This window comes from Tubulanus polymorphus, chromosome 4 (assembly GCF_964204645.1).
Source record: "Tubulanus polymorphus chromosome 4, tnTubPoly1.2, whole genome shotgun sequence".
In the NCBI taxonomy this organism is placed as follows: Eukaryota; Metazoa; Nemertea; class Palaeonemertea; order Tubulaniformes; family Tubulanidae; genus Tubulanus; species Tubulanus polymorphus.
Window position 1 is genome coordinate 19,004,703 of NC_134028.1, and position 12,723 is coordinate 19,017,425.

Below are 12,723 nucleotides of genomic sequence, written 5' to 3' on the forward strand. Positions count from 1 at the left end.
TCATGTGCGTTTGGAATTTAACCTTGTTTATAACGAAACACACATGTTCTTTTCTATTTTAGAAGAGCGCGTGATAGTGCAATAAAGAACTGACAATGAAAAAGGGGTAACAGGTGACTGATATCACACCGAATTTCAATTCCTATGAACACTTTTCATATAGTGAATTCTGTACAAGAGTTAAAAAAAACTTGAAATATTAACGAAACAGTTTTTTGACGGACAAATCGTTACCATCGAATTTTCAAAACTTTTTTAATGCCTTGGTGACCACGGGTCTAGTACGCGGTTTTCTGAAACAAAAGTGGCCAAGTTTAAAGAACGACAAATGATCACAAATATTAGGAGCCTAATGCGTTTAATGATTTAATTAATTGGCATCGCGCTGATTGGTTGAAAGACGGTTGTTAGTCATCTTGCCTGTGATTTAATTGTTTTTTTTTAAGCATCGATTAACCATAGATTTAATCTTATCATAACTTATTTGCAGGTGCTTCTCGCAAACATTTTCTATTCGTTTTCAAACGCAGTACTGTTCAGATGATTCGCGTCAAGCTTTGAGTCACGTAGTAAAAAAGTTTATGTATTAGCATTACTATGCAGTCAAAATTACGCACTGCGGCAAGTGAGGTGCTGTGATCCAGATGTGTAACCTATTTAGGAGTAATATATTTCCATAATGTCAACGCCATTCAGAAACAGTAGCAAAACATGCTGCTGGTCTCTAGAAATAACAATACGACGACAACCACTTTCGAATTCGACGATATTCGAGAAGTTTCACTTGGGCAGTGGTGGTCAGTGATGGTCAATTTATGAATTCTAATGGGGAATGCTTTCTAGTTTCACACCAAATGCGGTACCGGTATATCTTTCTTACATTCGAGAAGTTTCAATTGGTCAGTGGTGGTCGGTGATGGTCAATTCATGAATTTTCAATGGCGAATCCTTTCTAGTTTGACACCATAACGCGGTATATCGTTCTCATATTCGAGAAGTTTGAATTGGTCAGTGGTGGTCAGTGATGGTCAATTTATGAATTCTCAATATTTATGGCGAATCCTTTCTAGTTTGACACCATAACGCGGTATATCGTTCTCATATTCGAGAAGTTTTAATTGGTCAGTGGTGGTCAGTGATGGTCAATTTATGAATTCTCAATATCTATGGCGAATCCTTTCTAGTTTGACACCATAACGCGGTATATCGAACTCATATTCGAGAAGTTTGAATTGGTCAGTGGTGGTCAGTGATGGTCAATTTATGAATTTGCAATGATGATACCTGGGTAGTTTGAAAACAAACATGACTTGATAAATTTCCGAAATTCGCAGTCAGGTGTTCAGACTCGGAAATATCTCAATTGGTCAGTTTCTGACCATCATGGTGTCACCATGTGGTCTATAGCTCAAATGAAACACGTGGGACCGACGAAAGGGCCCAAAAGCGTAAGTCATTTCCTGAGTGATGTGATCCAAAAATGCCCTAACTGGAAAAGGCAGTCTTTCAATTGGACGAAACCAAATCGGACAGAACAATTAAAATTTGGGAAGGCCACAGGCAGTGGTCTTTCTACGAAGCCCACGCGGTAGGCCTATACTTTGAGCGTATCATTATGAAATCTTTTTTTAAACCACCATGTAGGCCTACCACATTAAGTAATAAGCATCGTTGTAAGCACTTGAAACACCCATTAACCACTTGAAACTGTCAGATCAAACATCATACCGCATCCCCGCAAAGAGGGGTAGTTCAGCAAACCGGAGCTTTCATTTGCCTATCTAGACTACCCCGCCAGTACGGGTAGCCGAGCAAACCGGAAAACTCATAATGGTCTCTCAATTGGATGAAACCAAATCGGACAGGACAATTAAAATTTGGGAAGGTCACAGGTAGTGGTCTTTCTACGAAGCCCACGCGGTGAGCGTATCATTATGAAATCTTTTTCTAAACCACCATGTACCACGAAGAAATAAGCATCGTTGTAAGCACTTGAAACAGCCATTAACCACTTGAAACTGCCAGATCAAACATCATACCGCATCCCCGCAAAGAGGGGTGGTTCAGCAAACCGGAGTTTTCATTGGCCTCTCTAGACTACCCCGCCAGTACGGGTAGCCGAGCAAACCGGAAAACTCATAACAGGAATTCTCTATGATCAATCTGTCAACTGATTTCAACCGAAATTCGTCACTTCCCATTTGCAGAATATGGCATCCTTTGGGGATCTCTTTTTCACTCTAAGTAGGCCTACTAGCCAACTCTGGTTATTGTCGGATGCCACATTGCATCGAAATGTAAAATGGTGGAGTGTAGAACCGCTCTTTAACTACTTAGTAGGTAAGTAAAGAGGCCGGCAACTAGTCTATTTGCTGTGAGACGACATGTATATTCTCGGAGCTACCCACTTTTCAACCCAGAAGTGAATATAACAAATTCAATACAATATAATTTAGTTCCATTCGAATGTCGTTTTTTGGCGTAGCCAAGGTAAATAGCGAAACAGAATCTATAAGCTCGTAGGTAAGGTTTGCATTTACCAATTCCACGCTAAGGCTTATAAAAAAGGAAGTGATTATTTAGCCGGATCCGGTCACCGACTTCTGAACGCTAATTTGCCAGATCCATTAGTAACAATAAAATCATATTCATGCCTAATCATTTTATTGGTGTAACTCTGTCGAACAAACAATGATCAACTAACGACGGAAAAGTTAAACGTCGCAAATGCGTCTTCCAATTCTTAACAAACGTAACTAAGCTAAGCTAAGCGAGACTCGACGATTAAATGACAACGACGTACAGAATCAATCACAATGACGATTAATTACAAGAAAAAACACGTCACGACACCTAAGTAACATAATAACACAATAAGTAATACAGAAAGCAACAAACCGGTTAAGCATACCGAAACATTTGGAACTTTTATACCATAGAGCTACAAAGCTTCTATCAGCATTGAAATCGAATGGCGCATTAAAACTGTGTTTCAAATTTCCGGTACAAAAATCTAGCTAATAACTCACAGAAACCAACATATCCAATTTGGGAGGGCTCCAAATGGAGTAAAACAGATATTTGAGCTTAACATACCGGCCCCATAATTGGGTCACCAATTATTCCCTTCAAAGGTCAAAATATCCTAACTCATATCATTAATAAAATCTTAGTGTCGTAGCTCGTTCCCGTATGCACCGGAGTTAACCTCTGATCGAATGCAGGGAGAACCGACCTACGAGTTCCTCTCAGCTCTTCACCTCACCCACGTTCCTATTCAGCAGGATGCAGCTGTGCCGTTCCTCCTTGTTCCGTACTGTAGAAGCCGGTGGGAAGAATCCTCGAACGACCCCGAACCTGCAAGACACTGTAAACATAAGACTTATATTCATGCAGTATTACCAAAAGAAAAATATAAACAAAACTCAAATAATTGAAGCGTCCTTCGCTAATGAATTAATAACGAATATCGGCAACACAGTTTAGTTCCACACAATCAACTAATAACGTGACCGCCACAAAAACCGAACTAAACTACACCACCCCACGCCGGACATTCCCGATCCGCCACAAAAACGAATTCTCCACGAAACGAAATCTATGAACGAAAACTTTCTGCGAACGCACGCAGAATCATATACGCCACAATCACCAATACGAGCACGAATACCACGCACCCGAATTTAGTATAAAACCATATTATTTGATTAACGCTGCTGGGAATCTGCAGTGTCGTCTTGTGTTGCATGATTTTATACTAAATTCGGGTGCGTGGTATTCGTGCTCGTATTGGTGATTGTGGCGTATATGATTCTGCGTGCGTTCGCAGAAAGTTTTCGTTCATAGATTTCGTTTCGTGGAGGAGAATTCGTTTTTGTGGCGGATCGGGAATGTCCGGCGTGGGGTGGTGTAGTTTAGTTCGGTTTTTGTGGCGGTCACGTTATTAGTTGATTGTGTGGAACTAAACTGTGTTGCCGATATTCGTTATTAATTCATTAGCGAAGGACGCTTCAATTATTTGAGTTTTGTTTATATTTTTCTTTTGGTAATACTGCATGAATATAAGTCTTATGTTTACAGTGTCTTGTAGGTAATTGTGTTTAATTATTTACTTTTCTTGTCATTTTTGTTTGTTTTTGTTTTTGTTTTTTTTGTTTTTTTGTGTTTTTTTTTTTGCTTTATTTGATTGTTTTTTTTTTGCTTGCTTTTGATTAATTGTAATTCGATTTGCTAGGATTGTGGTACACTTAACACGCTTGTTTGTTACAATAATATTGTGGTTGGTGGAGCTAGGGGTAGAGAGTTTTTTTTTTTTTAGCTTATCGCATAAGAGTAAGTAGTTACGGTACAAACAATCAACACTGTTCTTGTCGATAACTGTATCAACGTGGTTTTTTTCAAATCATAGTGTTCACAGGTTACGGGTGTGAGTATATTAACGGGAAATTTAGACGTCCATATTAGGTTATTTCGTACGGTATATACTGGGTAAGAAATTGACTTGAAACATGTCGACGCTTGAGCGTGTACTTTTTGTAGAAATAGATCCTGTATCGGTGACTGAGCGTGAGTTGTCGACTGCTTTAATGGCTTATGGAGTGGTGGAATTAGTTGTCGAGGATCCTCGCGGCAAAGGTTGGTTTGTGATGTTCACCAGAGTGTCTACTGTAATGTCTTTGTTGTCGGTGGGTGAGTTGCCAGTAGGTAAGGCTATCGCTACACTCACCTGTATTGATGCCGCGGAGGCTGAGCAAGTGGGGGATATTCTATCCGAGGGGAGGGAGAGGAAGGCGCTAGAAGAGGCTCAACGCCTTCTTAGCTCCGTTAGGAGGAATTCTGCTCAGCGTAGCTTCCTACAGTCGAAATTAGACTCGGTCACCCCGGTTAAAGTGGTCCCAGAGCGGGCTGTTGGGGTTCAGCCGATATCTTTTTCCTCACCACGGTTGGACAATTTCTCTGGAAGTGAGCGGAAAGGCGAAACCACGTATAAACTCTGGAGGTCGCAGGTGGAAGGTTTATTAACTGATCCCGCGATTTCGGATCACGCCCTTTTGGCTCTAATAAGACGATCGGTCCGGGAATTGCCGGCCGAGATTGTATTGAGCATGGGCAGTAGCGTTACTCCGGAGGATGTGTTGCGGAAATTCGATTCGGCCTACCACATTAAGTAATAAGCATCGTTGTAAGCACTTGAAACACCCATTAACCACTTGAAACTGTCAGATCAAACATCATACCGCATCCCCGCAAAGAGGGGTAGTTCAGCAAACCGGAGCTTTCATTTGCCTATCTAGACTACCCCGCCAGTACGGGTAGCCGAGCAAACCGGAAAACTCATAATGGTCTCTCAATTGGATGAAACCAAATCGGACAGGACAATTAAAATTTGGGAAGGTCACAGGTAGTGGTCTTTCTACGAAGCCCACGCGGTGAGCGTATCATTATGAAATCTTTTTCTAAACCACCATGTACCACGAAGAAATAAGCATCGTTGTAAGCACTTGAAACAGCCATTAACCACTTGAAACTGCCAGATCAAACATCATACCGCATCCCCGCAAAGAGGGGTGGTTCAGCAAACCGGAGTTTTCATTGGCCTCTCTAGACTACCCCGCCAGTACGGGTAGCCGAGCAAACCGGAAAACTCATAACAGGAATTCTCTATGATCAATCTGTCAACTGATTTCAACCGAAATTCGTCACTTCCCATTTGCAGAATATGGCATCCTTTGGGGATCTCTTTTTCACTCTAAGTAGGCCTACTAGCCAACTCTGGTTATTGTCGGATGCCACATTGCATCGAAATGTAAAATGGTGGAGTGTAGAACCGCTCTTTAACTACTTAGTAGGTAAGTAAAGAGGCCGGCAACTAGTCTATTTGCTGTGAGACGACATGTATATTCTCGGAGCTACCCACTTTTCAACCCAGAAGTGAATATAACAAATTCAATACAATATAATTTAGTTCCATTCGAATGTCGTTTTTTGGCGTAGCCAAGGTAAATAGCGAAACAGAATCTATAAGCTCGTAGGTAAGGTTTGCATTTACCAATTCCACGCTAAGGCTTATAAAAAAGGAAGTGATTATTTAGCCGGATCCGGTCACCGACTTCTGAACGCTAATTTGCCAGATCCATTAGTAACAATAAAATCATATTCATGCCTAATCATTTTATTGGTGTAACTCTGTCGAACAAACAATGATCAACTAAGGCGCTAGAAGAGGCTCAACGCCTTCTTAGCTCCGTTAGGAGGAATTCTGCTCAGCGTAGCTTCCTACAGTCGAAATTAGACTCGGTCACCCCGGTTAAAGTGGTCCCAGAGCGGGCTGTTGGGGTTCAGCCGATATCTTTTTCCTCACCACGGTTGGACAATTTCTCTGGAAGTGAGCGGAAAGGCGAAACCACGTATAAACTCTGGAGGTCGCAGGTGGAAGGTTTATTAACTGATCCCGCGATTTCGGATCACGCCCTTTTGGCTCTAATAAGACGATCGGTCCGGGAATTGCCGGCCGAGATTGTATTGAGCATGGGCAGTAGCGTTACTCCGGAGGATGTGTTGCGGAAATTCGATTCGGCCTACCACATTAAGTAATAAGCATCGTTGTAAGCACTTGAAACACCCATTAACCACTTGAAACTGTCAGATCAAACATCATACCGCATCCCCGCAAAGAGGGGTAGTTCAGCAAACCGGAGCTTTCATTTGCCTATCTAGACTACCCCGCCAGTACGGGTAGCCGAGCAAACCGGAAAACTCATAATGGTCTCTCAATTGGATGAAACCAAATCGGACAGGACAATTAAAATTTGGGAAGGTCACAGGTAGTGGTCTTTCTACGAAGCCCACGCGGTGAGCGTATCATTATGAAATCTTTTTCTAAACCACCATGTACCACGAAGAAATAAGCATCGTTGTAAGCACTTGAAACAGCCATTAACCACTTGAAACTGCCAGATCAAACATCATACCGCATCCCCGCAAAGAGGGGTGGTTCAGCAAACCGGAGTTTTCATTGGCCTCTCTAGACTACCCCGCCAGTACGGGTAGCCGAGCAAACCGGAAAACTCATAACAGGAATTCTCTATGATCAATCTGTCAACTGATTTCAACCGAAATTCGTCACTTCCCATTTGCAGAATATGGCATCCTTTGGGGATCTCTTTTTCACTCTAAGTAGGCCTACTAGCCAACTCTGGTTATTGTCGGATGCCACATTGCATCGAAATGTAAAATGGTGGAGTGTAGAACCGCTCTTTAACTACTTAGTAGGTAAGTAAAGAGGCCGGCAACTAGTCTATTTGCTGTGAGACGACATGTATATTCTCGGAGCTACCCACTTTTCAACCCAGAAGTGAATATAACAAATTCAATACAATATAATTTAGTTCCATTCGAATGTCGTTTTTTGGCGTAGCCAAGGTAAATAGCGAAACAGAATCTATAAGCTCGTAGGTAAGGTTTGCATTTACCAATTCCACGCTAAGGCTTATAAAAAAGGAAGTGATTATTTAGCCGGATCCGGTCACCGACTTCTGAACGCTAATTTGCCAGATCCATTAGTAACAATAAAATCATATTCATGCCTAATCATTTTATTGGTGTAACTCTGTCGAACAAACAATGATCAACTAACGACGGAAAAGTTAAACGTCGCAAATGCGTCTTCCAATTCTTAACAAACGTAACTAAGCTAAGCTAAGCGAGACTCGACGATTAAATGACAACGACGTACAGAATCAATCACAATGACGATTAATTACAAGAAAAAACACGTCACGACACCTAAGTAACATAATAACACAATAAGTAATACAGAAAGCAACAAACCGGTTAAGCATACCGAAACATTTGGAACTTTTATACCATAGAGCTACAAAGCTTCTATCAGCATTGAAATCGAATGGCGCATTAAAACTGTGTTTCAAATTTCCGGTACAAAAATCTAGCTAATAACTCACAGAAACCAACATATCCAATTTGGGAGGGCTCCAAATGGAGTAAAACAGATATTTGAGCTTAACATACCGGCCCCATAATTGGGTCACCAATTATTCCCTTCAAAGGTCAAAATATCCTAACTCATATCATTAATAAAATCTTAGTGTCGTAGCTCGTTCCCGTATGCACCGGAGTTAACCTCTGATCGAATGCAGGGAGAACCGACCTACGAGTTCCTCTCAGCTCTTCACCTCACCCACGTTCCTATTCAGCAGGATGCAGCTGTGCCGTTCCTCCTTGTCCCGTACTGTAGAAGCCGGTGGGAAGAATCCTCGAACGACCCCGAACCTGCAAGACACTGTAAACATAAGACTTATGTTCATGCAGTATTACCAAAAGAAAAATATAAACAAAACTCAAATAATTGAAGCGTCCTTCGCTAATGAATTAATAACGAATATCGGCAACACAGTTTAGTTCCACACAATCAACTAATAACGTGACCGCCACAAAAACCGAACTAAACTACACCACCCCACGCCGGACATTCCCGATCCGCCACAAAAACGAATTCTCCACGAAACGAAATCTATGAACGAAAACTTTCTGCGAACGCACGCAGAATCATATACGCCACAATCACCAATACGAGCACGAATACCACGCACCCGAATTTAGTATAAAACCATATTATTTGATTAACGCTGCTGGGAATCTGCAGTGTCGTCTTGTGTTGCATGATTTTATACTAAATTCGGGTGTGTGGTATTCGTGCTCGTATTGGTGATTGTGGCGTATATGATTCTGCGTGCGTTCGCAGAAAGTTTTCGTTCATAGATTTCGTTTCGTGGAGGAGAATTCGTTTTTGTGGCGGATCGGGAATGTCCGGCGTGGGGTGGTGTAGTTTAGTTCGGTTTTTGTGGCGGTCACGTTATTAGTTGATTGTGTGGAACTAAACTGTGTTGCCGATATTCGTTATTAATTCATTAGCGAAGGACGCTTCAATTATTTGAGTTTTGTTTATATTTTTCTTTTGGTAATACTGCATGAATATAAGTCTTATGTTTACAGTGTCTTGTAGGTAATTGTGTTTAATTATTTACTTTTCTTGTCATTTTTGTTTGTTTTTGTTTTTGTTTTTTTTGTTTTTTTGTGTTTTTTTTTTTGCTTTATTTGATTGTTTTTTTTTTGCTTGCTTTTGATTAATTGTAATTCGATTTGCTAGGATTGTGGTACACTTAACACGCTTGTTTGTTACAATAATATTGTGGTTGGTGGAGCTAGGGGTAGAGTGTTTTTTTTTTTTTAGCTTATCGCATAAGAGTAAGTAGTTACGGTACAAACAATCAACACTGTTCTTGTCGATAACTGTATCAACGTGGTTTTTTTCAAATCATAGTGTTCACAGGTTACGGGTGTGAGTATATTAACGGGAAATTTAGACGTCCATATTAGGTTATTTCGTACGGTATATACTGGGTAAGAAATTGACTTGAAACATGTCGACGCTTGAGCGTGTACTTTTTGTAGAAATAGATCCTGTATCGGTGACTGAGCGTGAGTTGTCGACTGCTTTAATGGCTTATGGAGTGGTGGAATTAGTTGTCGAGGATCCTCGCGGCAAAGGTTGGTTTGTGATGTTCACCAGAGTGTCTACTGTAATGTCTTTGTTGTCGGTGGGTGAGTTGCCAGTAGGTAAGGCTATCGCTACACTCACCTGTATTGATGCCGCGGAGGCTGAGCAAGTGGGGGATATTCTATCCGAGGGGAGGGAGAGGAAGGCGCTAGAAGAGGCTCAACGCCTTCTTAGCTCCGTTAGGAGGAATTCTGCTCAGCGTAGCTTCCTACAGTCGAAATTAGACTCGGTCACCCCGGTTAAAGTGGTCCCAGAGCGGGCTGTTGGGGTTCAGCCGATATCTTTTTCCTCACCACGGTTGGACAATTTCTCTGGAAGTGAGCGGAAAGGCGAAACCACGTATAAACTCTGGAGGTCGCAGGTGGAAGGTTTATTAACTGATCCCGCGATTTCGGATCACGCCCTTTTGGCTCCAATAAGACGATCGGTCCGGGAATTGCCGGCCGAGATTGTATTGAGCATGGGCAGTAGCGTTACTCCGGAGGATGTGTTGCGGAAATTCGATTCCGTGTTTGGGTCAGTAACGACTCCGACTCAGGCATTGTCAGCATTTTTTACTGCGGAACAAAGACCCGAGGAATCCGTTGCCCTTTGGGCCTGTCGTCTCGAGACCCTGAAGAGTCGTGTTCTGGGAGTAAGTGAGGAGATGTTAAGATCGCAATTCTGTAACGGTCTGAAGGACTCTCAGATTAAGCTGGCATTGCGACCGACTCTTTCCACGGCTGCTAGTTTCCCTGACATGGTCCTGGAAGCTAGAGGTGTGGAGGACATGATAGGAAAGACTTCGACAACACCGGTACACAGAAGGTCGGGAGTTGTGCAGCAGCACGCAGTTCAACCTCAAAAGATAAAACTTAAGAGTTCAGTCTCGTTAGAGGATGTTGCTGCTAAATTAGATGATGTAGTTAGAAAATTGAATGGGTTCGAACTGGAAATTCATCGCTTAAGTAAACGAGTTGACCATATAGATCGAGTGGTGGAACAGTTCGGGTTGGGGGTAGAAGGAAGGAGTCAGACCGATACGAAGGTTTCGGTTGACCCTGATCCACCGATCTCGACAAAGCGCTGTTTCAAGTGTGATTTGCCTGGTCATTTTGTCAGGGAGTGTCCTCAGTGGAGGAACGACATGGGTTTGCGTCGACCTCCGCCCACTTACACCTGTTATAAATGTAATGTCGTTGGTGATCACTACTTTCAGGATTGTGGGAAAGGACAGCCACCGTTAAACTCCTAAGGGATCAGCGTTCTGGGCGCGTTGGGCCCCGCCATGGTGAAAAGCCCAAGTCGGAAATTAAATCGCCGTCGGTTGCGTCTCGCGAAGAGTTGATAGAAGGGTTATTGGGACCTCCAGTGAGACAGAGGTTCTCGTAAATAGTGTCGGTTGCAAGGCCCTGATTGACACTGGCGCCATGGTGTCAACGGTGTCGGTGTCATTTGCACAACAGATAGGTGCGGCAGTGTACCCTTTGGAGGGGATCTTGAATGTTTCGACAGCTGCGGGTCATAAGTTGCCCTATCTCGGTTGTACTGTCGTGACACTCGGTATCGGGAACAAAGAAATCGAGGTATTGTCGCTGGTTGTGCCGGAAACTGAATATAACCGGGTAGTACCGGTTGTCGTAGGCACGAATGTCTTGAAACGGGTATGCGGACTCGTAGATGAGTTACCCCTGCCTTGGAAGGCATGCGTCCAGTCAATGGCGCAAGTGGAGGAAGAGCTGGTAAAAACGACAAAGCCGATACAAGTGCCTCCCATGAGCGAAATTGCAATTCATGGAATCATCCGAGGGGAGTTGAGTAGAGCTAGTACGGTGATGACCTGTCAGTCTACGGTCGTTTTACCCGGAACGCTTACAGTGGTTCCATCGGTGTCGTCTTTGAACGGCTACGGAGTGAATCGGGTGACGGTAGTTTTAAGGAATGTGGGTTCATGTCCGGTGAGTATTCCGGCTAAGACGCCCGTTTCCAATGTTTTCTTAGTGTCGCCGGTTCGCTTGGCAGGGCTCGGGACTGATGCTTGGTCAGCAAGGGACGGTCCCGAGCCAGCTGTCAACGGTTGCGGTAATTTGTTTAGTATGACTGCTGAGACAAACTGTGTAAATAATTCGAGTGATTTAGAGAATCTGAGTAAAAAAGATTTTCTTGCGTCTTTTAATTTTAAGGACACGTCCTTGAGCGAGGCTGAGTTTTCAGAGTTGGGAGATTTTCTATACAGTTGGAATTTGTTTATTTTCCAAGTCTGCCGATGACATCGGGCGCACATCGATGGTGCGACACCGTATTTTATTGAAAGATAAGATTCCGATCAAAGAACGGTACCGACGGGTACCCCCTGCTATGTTCGAAGAGGTACGCCAGCATTTGAAGATGATGCTGGATGCGGGTATAACCCGGCACTCGTCCAGCCCTTACGCGTCACCTGTTGTGTTGGTAAGGAAGAAAAATGGTGAGCTGAGGTTCTGTGTCGATTATAGGGCGTTGAATTCGAAAACTGTTGCCGATAGTTTTAGCTTGCCCAGAATCGATGATCTCTTGGACTCAATGTCTGGGGCGAAACTTTTTTCGAGCCTTGATTTGAAGGCAGGTTATTGGCAGGTCGAGATGGAAGAGTCCGACAAAGCAAAAACTGCCTTTTCTGCTGGTCCAGGCTTAGGGTTTTTTGAGTTCAACGTTATGCCCTTTGGACTTACAGGGGCGCCGTCCACCTTTCAGCGCCTGATGGAGAGATGTTTGGGCGACTTATGTATGCGCGAATGCTTATGCTATCTGGACGATGTCCTTGTACATTCGGTCGATTTTAGGCAGCATTTGGTCCGTTTACAACACGTTTTTGAGCGGTTGCACCAAGCAGGGCTCAAGCTTAATCCGGCTAAATGTGTATTCTGTTGTTCGTCTCTCATATATCTAGGGCATAGGTTGTCGTCGGAGGGCATCGAAGCAGATCCCGGTAAAATCCAGGTTATCTCTGATTGGCCTGCTCCCAAGACCATTGGGGAGGTTCGTAAATTTCTTGGGTTTACGGGGTTTTATCGCAAATTCATTTGCTCTTACGCGTCTATAGCCAAGCCCTTGACGGATTTACTGGTGGGTGTTGAATCGGGACGAGGAAAAGCTTCAGAGAAAAACTCAGTACAGTGGGGAGATGA

General features: G+C 43.2%; 1 protein-coding gene across 9 annotated transcripts in view; it reads left to right on the forward strand.

Moving 5' to 3' along the window:
- The first annotated feature begins 7,354 nt into the window (after positions 1–7,354).
- Positions 7,355–12,723, forward strand: part of LOC141904043 (tRNA-dihydrouridine(16/17) synthase [NAD(P)(+)]-like) — a 100,491-nt gene continuing 95,122 nt past the window's right edge. For 2 of the 9 annotated variants that reach the window (XM_074792488.1, XM_074792484.1), the window contains exon 1: positions 7,400–7,455. The gene's annotated coding sequence lies outside the window, so the exon portion shown is untranslated. Of the gene's footprint in view, positions 7,456–12,723 lie in introns of all 9 variants that reach the window. The other 7 variants (XM_074792489.1, XM_074792486.1, XM_074792485.1 and 4 more) reach the window with 7 other exon arrangements.